Raw genomic sequence first — 12,415 nt, 5'->3', positions numbered from 1 at the left:
ATCTGTTGGAACTAGGCAGTTTTGTAGCAGGAACTTGCATATTAGGCCACACCCCCTTGATGTAGCCAATCCTCCAAGAGTTTACAGGGCTCTTAGTAAACGGCCTACTGTAAGCTCCAGGAGGATTGGCTACATCAGGGCTGTGTGGCCTAATAGGCAAAGGAGTTCCTGCTACAAAAAAGCCCTGCATCTTGGGATGGGCATGAACTGGCTCACAAACTAAAGTTTGTGATGAATTTTGGCTGATTTGTGGTTCACAAACTGAAGTCTGTGGCAGATCAACCAGCATGAACTATCCACAAACATTCAAGCAGTTTGTTGAAGTTTGTGCCAGTTTTTGAATGGATACATTTCCAGACAGACTTTCTGTGTTCCAACAAAATGCTTACAAAACTTCAAAGCAACAGGTGGGATGGAATTCTCCAGCCTTACAAACATTGTTATCAGTTTTAAACTAGTCATGTCAGTTTCACAAGCCCCCCCTTTTGTGGAATTCCTTTGTGTCCACTTCCCACTTTCTTGTACAGACTTTACAAAATCTGACCCCCCTCCTTTGCTTGGATTTGTGAGTCTGCGCTTTGAGATTAGTGCTTTTAAGTTTGAAATGCCAGCGGCACTGGGTTCTGCTGGGCTCTCTGTGACTGCTGGCCACTCTGTACATTGTACAGGTTCTTCTGGGCTTGTAAAATGCCCCGTTGCTTGGATTGTGATTGAGATGAGATTGCCACATAGGCAATGCATTCTGCTGGGCTTGCAAAAAATGCCCCTCACTTCAGTTTTTACTGCAGAAATTATCTGGCTCGATTTTAGTCCTGATGGTTTTGCACTGCCATAGTGAAACTGGTTCTGCTGGGTACATTGCAGTGGTTCTTCTGGGCTTGTAAAATTCCTCCACCCTTCAGTTTCTACTTCAGAGATTCTCTGGGACTTGATTCTGTTCTGCTGGGCTTCTATTGCCCATGTTTTCTAGGGTGTTCTCCCCTCTCCATTGGAAACAATGGAGGCACTTTTTGAGAGGCTGTAACTCAGACCCCATAAATCCAATCTTTACCAAACTTGGAGGCCAGGTGGAGGAGCAGCACCCAGAGATCATCTGTGAGTTTGATATCTCTAGCATTCTACCACATCATGAACATTATGATGAGCTTGCTTTGGCAGGGAGGGCGGGATACAAAACAAATAAATAAGTAAATACATCATAAAGCATACCAGTTCATTTAGCTCTTAAACATTCATGACAATTTGTGTCTCACAAACCAGGCACACCATGAACTAAAACAAACTGTATTTTCCCAGTTTGTGCCCATCCCTAGTTGCATCATCTGAGAAGGGAAATCCACTTCCAGTTCACAAATCAACAAAACATACAAGTACTCTCTTGTAAACTCTACAGAAATTTACCTTAAAACCATTTGTTATAATTTTGAAACTGCCATGCTTGCTTAATATCCTATTATTATTAATTCAAAGGGTTTTTTTTAAAAAAAAATATATGAAACAATATTTAGAAACGGAAATGTAATGTTTGTAGGACAATAAAAAACTGAAGGTTCCTTTTCATGGCAACAATTGTGTGTATGGGTATGCTGCTTCAAGAACATTGGCTGTGAGGTGGTGTCCAAATGATTTTAGATAATACCTCCAACCTGCCTGTGCTTCCTTGTGCCCATGTGATTTCATTCTCAGTGGAGCTGGGTAGGATGAGGCTTTGTCTTCAAGTCTTCTGGCACACTGAAATGTGGTGTCCCTGGCTGCCCACAGAAGGGAGGAAGGGATGAAACTCACGCTGCTAGGCACCTACATGCCTGGAAGAGATTCCACTAAACAGGTGCGCAAGAAGTCTGCCATTTTACAGGTATAATATCCATATGAATGGAATGCATTAAATTTTGGTGGAAGCGTCACTACCTATGAGGCCTGGCATGCAAGAAATCCAAAGCACCTGAGTATAATCCAGATAGGTGTGATTTCATGTGTATCAAGTGATCTGTATGGCAGATTATTAATTTTTTTCATACATGTTGCCATGTAAATGAGTTTTAACACTTTACAGAGAAGCATTTGGAATAAAATAACCATATCCCCAAGGGGAAAAAAAAAGACTGGAGATTCCTCCTCCCTCCTTCCCAATCACAGTTGGCATCAGGGGGTTGCCTAGAACCATAATGGAACCAGGCATTAAAAAAGGAGGCACATTGAAGGAAAGAACGTAACAGTGACAAGACAGCAGTGAAATGAGAAAGTAGTGGATGGTAGAGAGGGAAGAATGGGATTTCTGTTCCCCTATTTGTCTGCTCCCCTATGCAAGTTCTTCACTCATCAGTCATAAAATTGTTATTGTTGGAATTATGTAATGTCCAAACTGTGTGTGTATGGGGGGAAGGAATGAAAATGAATACAGTTATAATCAACACCTCATGCTCTTCTACACCCTTAAAAAGGGAAATGTACATAGGGTTCTCCCCCATGGTACAGATTTTTCAAATATTCCTGATCACCTGGACACAGTGTGTGTGTGTGTGTATGTATGTGTGTGCGTGTATATATGTGTGTGCATATGTGTATGTATGTGTATATATACACACATATATGGATGTTTGTGTATGTCTGTGTGTGTATACATACACACACACAAACAAACACACACTTCCTGCGCATATTGGCACCTACCTGTTAACCATAGGGCTAGGGCATGTGTGTTCATGCTTTGTTTTCCCTTGATACACACTGAATGTGTAACGTCATCTGTAGAGGGCTTTGTTTTTCAGATATCTTTCAGCCTGACCACCATAACATTTGCAGTAGAAACACAGAGACATGGGGTTGGCTGGCTCTACCAAACACATAACTATAACTTGTTTAGAAATGTCTGTATTTTCTTCAGATATCAGGATATTAACATGAAGGTGAAACTTTTAAAAATGGAAACTGCATTCTGAAATTGATTCCTACTTTCCAGACAGATTTATTCTCAAAATAAGGAGGTTTTGTGAGAAATGATACAAGAAAAGGTCTTTTCAGTAACTGATGGAGACAAGTAGAGCCATGTCCTTGTGCTAACTCTTTTTATTGCAATATTTGTCACTATGATTCTGAAAAACTTTTATGACACTACTATGAAAATATTATATTTAAGACAGAGTGTGATGCATTTAACCTGAAAAGGGTACAAGCTACACGTATGATGATTACAGAAATGGCTCAGGAAATAAAAGTGGTAGTTCTTATCACCAGTGAAGTGCACAACATTGTTATCAAACATCCATATATATTTATTAATTTGGAATTAATTGATTCCATGACTCACGGGTAACAGAAAACTAAATTATTTTAAAAGAGAACACAAATCAAAGTAATATCTTCATTGTGAAATTAATTGCAAAACATCAGCCTAAAAATAATGGTCTTACATTTCTCATAGAATGTGAACAGCATAGGGGTCTTCCTCAATTCCTTGGAGAGGGAGATCAATCTGTTGTGGTTTTATATATCCATTGTAGTTTTATATCCATTGTACATCATCAGAGCCCTTCAGTAGCAGGGATTGGGTTATTTATAAATGCAATAAGTCACCACCACCACCACCACCACCACCATTATACTGAAGTTGCCACTACAAAGAGGGTGCCCATACAAACAGCTTAATGGGAGGACTCAACCACATGGAGGTCATTGATGCAACAGGTTAATAGTAAGTTTTATAATGTATAATTAATTGATTCCATGACTCATGGGTAACAGAAGACTAAATTATTTTAAAAGAGAACACAAATCAAAATAATATCTTCATTGTGAAATTAATTGCAAAACATCAACCTAAAGATAATGGTCTTATATTTCTTGTAGAATATGAACAGCATAGGGGTCTTCCTCAATTCCTTGGAGAGGGAGATCCATCTGTTGTGGTTTTATATACATTGTACATCACCAGAGCCCTGTAGTAGCAGGGATTGGGTTATTTATAAATGCAATAAGTCACCACCACCACCACCATCATCATCCTGGAGTTGCCACTACAAAGAGGGTGCCCATACACACAGCTTAATGGGAGGACTCAACCACATGAAGGTACAACATCAATTCAACAGGATAATAGTAAGTTTTTTAAAAAAGATATAATAATGTCAGCAGTCATACACTGAATCAGACCAGTGGTCTTTCTTGTCCAGCATCTTCTTTCACACAATAGCTAACCAATTACTCTGGAAAGCTAACAAACAGGGTATAGAGGCCAAGGCCTCCCCTGATGTCACCTCCTAGAAATGGCAATTAGTTATTTACTGCATCCAGATATGGAAGTTCATTTTACTCATTGTGATTCATATTCATATCTCAGCCTTTGATGAATCTATTCTCAATCTGTCACCTATGCTAACAGTAGGGTGGCCAGGTCTCCAGCTCCAGAAACAAACTGCTGCTGCTCAATGGAGTTGTGGGAGCAAAAGGGGGGGGGGGTGACAACAAAGTTTCAGCATCATGTCACTTCCCACATGAACCTGAAAGCTGCATTCCTGTGTTGGTTGATGTTTTACGATTTGTCCATAAATTTATGCTTTTCCATAGAATTTAAGGTGAATCCTAGAGCATTAGCCCAACACAGTGACATCACTCTTATGTTTGTGCCAGAAGTAATGTTGTACCATTGTCTTGATGTTTAATTCTTTGTCCACACCGCCAGTGTTCAGCAACCATCACTATATCACAAGAGGCTCCATAGCTCAGGGGTTAGAGCACTGGTCTTGTAAACCAGGGGTCGCGAGTTCAAATCTCGCTGGGGCCTTATCTTTATTTTGGGGAGGGACAGTGGCTCAGTGGTAGAGCATCTGCTTGGGAAGCAGAAGGTCCCAGGTTCAATCCCTGGCATCTCCAAAAAAGGGTCCAGGCAAATAGGTGTGAAAAGCCTCAGCTTGAGACCCTGGAGAGCCGCTACCAGTCTGAGAAGACAATACTGACTTTGATGGACCAAAGGTCTGATTCAGTATAAGGCAGCTTCATATGTTCATATGTTCAAGAGGTGAATTTGACAATTTAAATATTCTTTTAGTGAAGAAGTAGTTTCATTTTCATTCCTAAATTTACTGCTCATCAGCTTCACTGGGCGCCTCTATGTTCTCGTATAATAAGAGGAGAAAAAAATCTCTCTCTACCCATTTTCTCTACCCAATGTATAATTTCATAAAGCTCTATTATGCCCCCCCACTGTTTTTTTCTAAACGAAAAAGACACACATTCTGGGGGCCATTAGAAAAAAGACTGAAAATAAATGGCCGGTATAGTAATGTGGCCTTGTATAGGACATAAAAACAGGATCCAGACAAGACAGTTTTATATGGGTATATTTATGATGTGTGCATATGATACACACATAGCAAGCACTGAAGGATGCCCTTGAGCCCAATGGCCATCAACCAGCTCCTTAATGTCAGTTTTGATTCTTAATTTCTGTGTGCTTCTTCTATAGAGCTTGGGAGAGAAATGAGGAAGGCTTGAGTAGTATAAAACAACTCTTTTTTGCTGGCCATTGCAAATGGAAAAAATGGACTGCCTAAACTACCAATTTTCCCAAAAATTCTGAATGCCTCTAAGATATGTAAATTACTGTAGGGGGACCATACAGCCCTTACTTAGAATTAATGAGCTACAATTTTGGATAATCGTGCCTTGGCAGCTATTTCTTGAGAGAACAATCAAAGAGATTTCAGTCACATTCCCAATATGTATGCATTTCAAACTAATTATTAGCCTGAAAAAGACATAAGTTTTATGTCAACCATCTGGGATAAGATTAATGTTGCAGCAGAAATTACAATCAGCAATCATGTCTTTTAGATAGTGGATGAAATTCACATCTTGGACAGTCTTGTCTCATGAATCAAACATCAGTGAGGAAATTGTAAATCAAATCATCAGGAAGAAGATGATTGTGAGCCTTCATACTCAACTGAAGGAACACAGAGCTTTAAACTGTTATTTTAAAAAAAAAAAACATTAACAACATACAGCTGGCATATTAAGATACATGCAGTGCAGTCATTTTAAAAAGTTAGTTACATCCTTCTAAGCCCTTTCGGCAGGAAACAGACTGACTTTCCTGCTAATGGAAGGGTGAAGTAATGTCCAGCAATTTCCTCTTTCTCAATTTCAAGTTCAAGTTTATTGGCCTTCACAGTTAAAATGCATTTGAAACATTAAAACATTTACAAAGTTAGAATTCTAAACTCTCAGCTCATATTCAGTTCAATACAAGAACATTTCAGTGGGAGACATTCTAAAAGGCATTATTCACTCTAATCTTCCTGGCTGCCAGGGCAAAAAGAGCCACTCTGTAGGAGACAGAAGGCTCTACATCAGACAGCATAAAAACTAGTTGTTGTTTTTCCTCCAGAATCTGAGAAAAACTGAAGATCAACCAGAACCTTAGCCAAGAATGTATTCTTAGGACCTTAATACAAATGGCAAAATTTCCTCTTCCTGCTGTAGATCCCCACGCTGTTCCTAAAGGTCTCCTCTTCCTGAGGAGTGAAGTTGCCATTGGGGAATGCTGAGTCTACTGGACAAGAAGCAAAGTAAGGTTCTCCCTCTCCCCCCCCCCCAACTCACTTTCTGCTGCATTTAGAAGCATGTATCATCTAATCAGTTCAGAGAAAACAATTAACATTTTGAAGATAAACAGTCTGTGATGGAACTGAAAACTATGAAGTTATGCTAGTGCTTCAGTTATTTTTATAGTACAGCACTGAACATTTGTACAACTTGTAGCATGATTTTATCACAAAGTGCTGCTACTAAGTTTAGTAGTGCAGACCCACATTCCTGCAGAACAAGACTACTTAGACTCCTAAAATAAGTGCTAGCCAGTCTGCATGTTTGTTTAGATAAACTTGTTTCATGGTAGTGCATGATCCAGCCCATGGTCCCTGTATGCAGATGACATAGCAGCACATGAGTAAGTGGAACTCAATGTACATGATCAGGCTTCCAACTCTCGGGGGGGGGGGGCATCTCTTGTCCTGATCTCAAGGGTTAGACGCTGTTGATCATTTGGAGAACTGAGACAAAAAACTAGTGCTCTAATTTTTGATTAATTTAAGGGAAAAGGGATGTAGGAAGAACCATTGCTTGTTTTCATTCCTTGTTTAGATTCTAGAGAAAATTGGTATAATTTACTCTAAACTTTCTAATGTCAATTTAAGAGTGGAGGTGTGTACAAGGTGGAAGACAGATCACTTAAGCCTGTCTGTTCATTATCATTACTGGATATTTCTGTATACTAACATGTCCAATTAAGAAAAAGGAAAGTGATAATAGGTATTTGTGAAAGGAACAAAACCTTCCAAATGGAATGAACAAGAAAGTCCATGATTTAAATAGCGAGATGGCCATGAACTCACTCTCTGTTCTTAGGCAAGTTACCATTTCTCAGCCTATTCAATCCAACCTGTAACTATGCATCCTATGGAGGTAATAATACTGCCCTACTTATTAGACTTGTTCAAAATATTACCAAAATAATGAGTAAGAAGTATTTTGAGTACTTAAGACAGATTGATGGACCTCCTGATGATGCCTGGGTTTTTTGGTCACTGTGTGACACAGAGTGTTGGACTGGGTGGTCCATTGGCCTGATCCAACATGGTTTCTCTTATGTTCTTATGAAATGTGGTAAGAAATGTATGCCTTGAATGAGCCACAAATTAGTGCCACTGCAGTGCAGTGCAGTAGTCTTCAAACTTTCCAAACCCAGGAGCCACCTTCAGTTCCCATGGCCCATCAAGCTGCAAGCACATGACAGGAAGTCTTATGACATGGCAGTCATGTGACAGAAATAGGAGCAGCCAGACTTATGAATTCATCAGTGTCAACTCCAGCACCAAAAACTGCCAGCATTGAATTTGTTGTCCTGGCCTGGGATGCCAAGGAGAGCTCAGCTATGTGGTTGGTGTAATGACAGTCTAATGCACCACCAGATAGCTTGTGTGGCCTGTTGTACTCCATAGTGAGTTGGGCCTTGAATCATGCCAGGTTATTGATACTGGGGGATTTCAATGTCCATACAGATAATGCAGCATCCTCTCAGGCCAGAGACCTAGTGTCATCCATGGAGGCACTAGGGCTCTCCCAATTTATATCATCTCCCATTCACCAAGCAGACCACACATTGGACTGGATTTTTGGGATGGGGATAATGTTGATTTGGAAGCTGCTGAGTCAGTGCCATGGTCAGATCACATCACTTTGGAGGTCCAATTAAGTGCACCAAGCCCTCCCTATTTAGGCAGCAAGCAAATTTTGGTTCATCCATGGAGCCAAATGGAACTACGATGGCTTCAGGATACTCTGCACTATCTGATGTCCCCTGGTGCCTCATTAGATGTACTGGTGGAGGATTTGCATTGCCATTTCTCTGAAGCCATCAATGAGATTGCTCCCTGGTGCCCTCTCCACTCTCATGCCAAACTACCTCCATGGTATATCCCAGAGCTACAAAAGACATTCCTGAAAGCCTATGAGATGGCAGTGAAGTCTGCAAAGAAAACTTTCTATTCAGCCTCCATTGCATCTGCAAGCTCTTGTCAACTTATCCCTCTCATTAGGGACATTCCCAGTGGGGTTAAAGGAAGCTCTGATACGTCTACTCTTGAAGAAGCCATCTCTGGACCCTGTGGTCCTAACCAACTACCACCCAGTATTGAATTTACCATTCCTGGGCAAGATAGTTGAGAGGGTGGTGGCCAAGCAGCTCCAGCTTTCCTGGATGAAGCATCTGTCCTGGACCCATTCCAGTAAGGGCCTGCCCTAGACTATCTTGTGCCCTAGGCAAAGAGAGGTTTTGCGCCCCCCCAAAACCAATTTGCAAAACCAAATGAATTGTCACAATAATAATAATAATAATAATAATAATAACAACAACAGTAACAATAATACATTTATTCTTATATCCCACCCTCCCCCACCGAAGTGGGCTCAGGGCGGCTCACATGACATGGTTTACACCATGATTACACTAAAATCCATCAATACATTAAAGCAATTAAAATAGTTAGATACAATTCAGAATTAAGTTAATTAACAATTAAAAATTTATCAGATATAAAATTAAATTAAAGTGCCACAGTTCAAAATGGGTATAGGATGGCTAGGTGTCATCTCCGGGTGCCATCTTAAATGCGAGTTGACAGAAGGTGGTTTTGCAAGCCCTGCGAAATTGATTTAAGTCTCGCAGGGCTCGGACCTCCTCTGGTAGTTGGTTCCACCATTTGGGGGCCATTGTGGAGAAGGCCTGCTCCCTAGTTACCTTCAATCTGGCCTCTCTTGGTCCAGAGATTCGTAGTAGATTTTGAGAGCTAGATCTCAGTGCCCTCTGGGGAACATATGACTTCCAGGTGCTCTTATGGTGGAAGAGGCAGCCTCCAGTAGCATTCTGTGCAACCACACACACACATGCCTCCATTAAAAATATGAAGACAGGCAAAAGATGGGAAAAGCCAGGGGGATTCTGTTGCTAAGGCTTAAAAAAAAACCCTGTATAAGGAGACTTTCCCATTCCCTAAAATAAATAAAAAATTCCATATCCCCCAGAGCTCTCTCTCTCTCTTTCTCTGTCTCTCACACACACATATACACACCAGCCAAAATAAAGAGTTTGCAAGCCCACTGTTATGTATGTGGACTCAAGGGAAGACTTTGGATGTTCCCGCCCGGCTCATTGAAGCCATGTGGACTGAGCTTGGGGACTTGGGAACAAAGGGCTGCAGGATTCAAATCCCTGCAGCCCTAGACCAATCACAGGCCTCCACCGGTTTGAATGACCCAATGATGTGCTAGCGCGGGAATCCAGAGATGTATATAAGTTGGGAATCCAGAGATGTATATAAGTTGGGCCGGTACGCCCCATCGTCAGTCTTGTAATGTAGCTCTTTCCTATATCATGTCTATTAAAGAGCTTGTCATCACTTACTATGAGACTCTGCCATGCATAGAACCCACTATATTATAGTGGCGACAAGGATCGGATCCGGATCAGCAAGGTCCAGGGCAATCCAGCACCGCAAAGTGCATCAAGTTCTAGTGCCGCTGCGCAAGAGGCACTGCCGCCCAGTCCAATCATGGCCGCCGCATCCAGATCGCAAAACTCCATTCCGGAGTTCGACATGGCACAGCCCGAGGCCTGGGAAGCCTGGGTCAAAAGACTCAAGTACCACCTTGTGGCGCAGCGAATCAAGGATGATGAACTCAAAATCAAGAAGGCCATCCTGCTGAGCAACTGTGGCATCGCCACGCTACAGCTAGCAGAGAGCCTGGTCACACCGGAGACGCTTGAGACTTCTTCCTTCGACAAGATCATCAAGGCGCTGACCGGCCATTTCATCCCAAAGCCTACTCTCCTCACTCAGAAGCTACAGTTTCTCGACAGCTTCCAGGAGCCGAACAAGACCATTGCAACCTTCCTAGCCCACCTACGAGACCTGGGCAGGAAAACAGAGTACAGTACACAACTGAAAGAGGCCCTGCTCGTGAAGCTCACTCACAGCCTCAGGGAGGTGAAGGCACATCGGAAAACCATGACAGAATCAAAGCTGACCTTGGAGAAGGCCCTACAAATAGTCCGACAGCCGAGGATGCGTAAAAGGAGAAGGCCTGCCGCCCGGGAACCAGCGCTCACCAGCTGTGACCGACCGTGGAATCGGATGACTCAGACAGGGACGATGCTCTCAAGCTGCGCCTGGCGGGCCAACAAAAGCCAAGGCCACGAGCGACGGAATCGACCACCCCCAGACCTGCGCCAGCTGTGGGGAACCACACAAGCGGCGCACATGCAAGTTCAGGAACACGACCTTCCATACATGCAGGAAGGCCAGGCACATAGCTCGGGTGTGCCGGTCTGCGGCGCTGCACCAAAGAAAACTTCCTTGCCAACAGAATGGCCACTGCCATGAGGTCGCGCTAGTGGACGACATCCAGGCACTCACCACTTCAGGGATCCAGGTATGCCAGTTGCCCATTCCTTCCCCAGATAAATATTACGTGACTGTGTTTATGGAAGGCAAGCCCTGCAAAATGGAGGTAGACTCTGGGGCTGGCCAGACGGTCATTTCCGCCTGCACATTCAGGGAGATGTGCCCCAGAGGGGAAGATCAGTTAAAACCAACCTCATTCATTGTCTGGGACTTTCAAAAGAGGAAGGATGAAGTCCAGGGCGTGGCTCTGGTCCACATTAGGTACGGAAAGTTCAAGGGTGAGCTCCCCCTCATCGTGGTGGAGGGCAATCTGTGCAGCCTTCTAGGTCAGTCCTGGTTCCAGGCCCTGGGCATCCAAGTGACAGCGATCCATTACACCCCCGTTCAAAGAGATTTTCAAAAGGTGTGCAAAGAGTTCCCCACGGTTTTTGACAGGACTCTGGGGACATACACCGGGGCCCCCATAGCCTTACAACTGGACTCAAACCTGCAGCCCCTATGGCTGAAGGCCAGGCGTGTGCCACTAGCTCTTAGGCCCAAGGTCAAAGAGGAGCTTGACCGCCTCGTGGCCCAAGGGGTTCTGGAACCAGTCGCTAATGCAAAGTGGGAGACTCCCATAGTAACCCCGATCAAACCCAATGGCAGCATACGCATCTGCGCTGACTATCAATGCACGATTAATAAGGCATTGCAAGGCCATGCATACCCTGTCCCAGTGGTGACCCACATGTTAGCATCCTTAGTGGAAGCAAAATTTTTTGGAAAACTAGATTTGACGCAGGCATACCAACTGCTCCCCGTAGATGCTGCCACAGCAGAAGCTCAAATCATTGTGATGCACCGGGGGGCCTTCAGAGTTAGACGTTTACAGTTCGGGGTCAGTGTGGCCCCATGACTGTTTCAGAACTTGATGGACTCCCTTCTTAAAGGCATTCCCGGGATCCAGCTGTTCTTCAACAATGGGCTGATTGCGGCAGCCATCAAAGACAAATTTGCAAACCACCTCCAAATGGTGTTGCAGCGTTTCAAGGGGGCAGGGTTAAAGGTAAAATGGGAGAAATGTGTATCAGGGGTGCCCACCATAGACTTTCTGAGGTATACGGTGGATGCAAGCAGCATTCATCCGGCCCAGGACAAAATAAAGGCCGTTTGTGATGTGCCGGCTCCCACCAACAAGGCAGAACTACAATCGTTCTTGTGAATTCTCAGTTTCTACCATGCCTTCCTTCCCCACAAGGCAGCGGTAGCAGAGCCCTTACACAGACTGGTGGACCAAAGGGCACCGTGGGTTTGGGGTCGTCGGCAAGCTGCTGTTTTTCAGGCAGTAAAAGACATTTTAACTTCAAACAGCTTGCTGGCGCACTTCGACGAGCAGCTACCCGTCATGCTCGCGTGCGATACCTCGCTTTACGGGGTCGGTGCCGAGTTGGCCCACAGACTGCCAGATGGTTGCGAGG

General features: G+C 43.5%; 1 protein-coding gene and 1 non-coding gene across 4 annotated transcripts in view; one reads left to right on the top strand and one right to left on the bottom strand.

Moving 5' to 3' along the window:
* LUZP2 (leucine zipper protein 2) overlaps positions 1-12,415 on the bottom strand; it is a 783,128-nt gene that overhangs the window by 348,068 nt on the left and 422,645 nt on the right. The window lies entirely within an intron of this gene.
* On the top strand, positions 4,708-4,780 carry TRNAT-UGU (transfer RNA threonine (anticodon UGU)). The gene has a single exon. It is a non-coding gene; the product is annotated as a tRNA-Thr (tRNA).

Source organism: Heteronotia binoei, chromosome 21, assembly GCF_032191835.1.
Source record: "Heteronotia binoei isolate CCM8104 ecotype False Entrance Well chromosome 21, APGP_CSIRO_Hbin_v1, whole genome shotgun sequence".
NCBI classification, from domain to species: Eukaryota; Metazoa; Chordata; class Lepidosauria; order Squamata; family Gekkonidae; genus Heteronotia; species Heteronotia binoei.
Note: the sequence above shows the minus strand (reverse complement) of the source record. Positions and strands in the feature narration are given on the sequence as shown.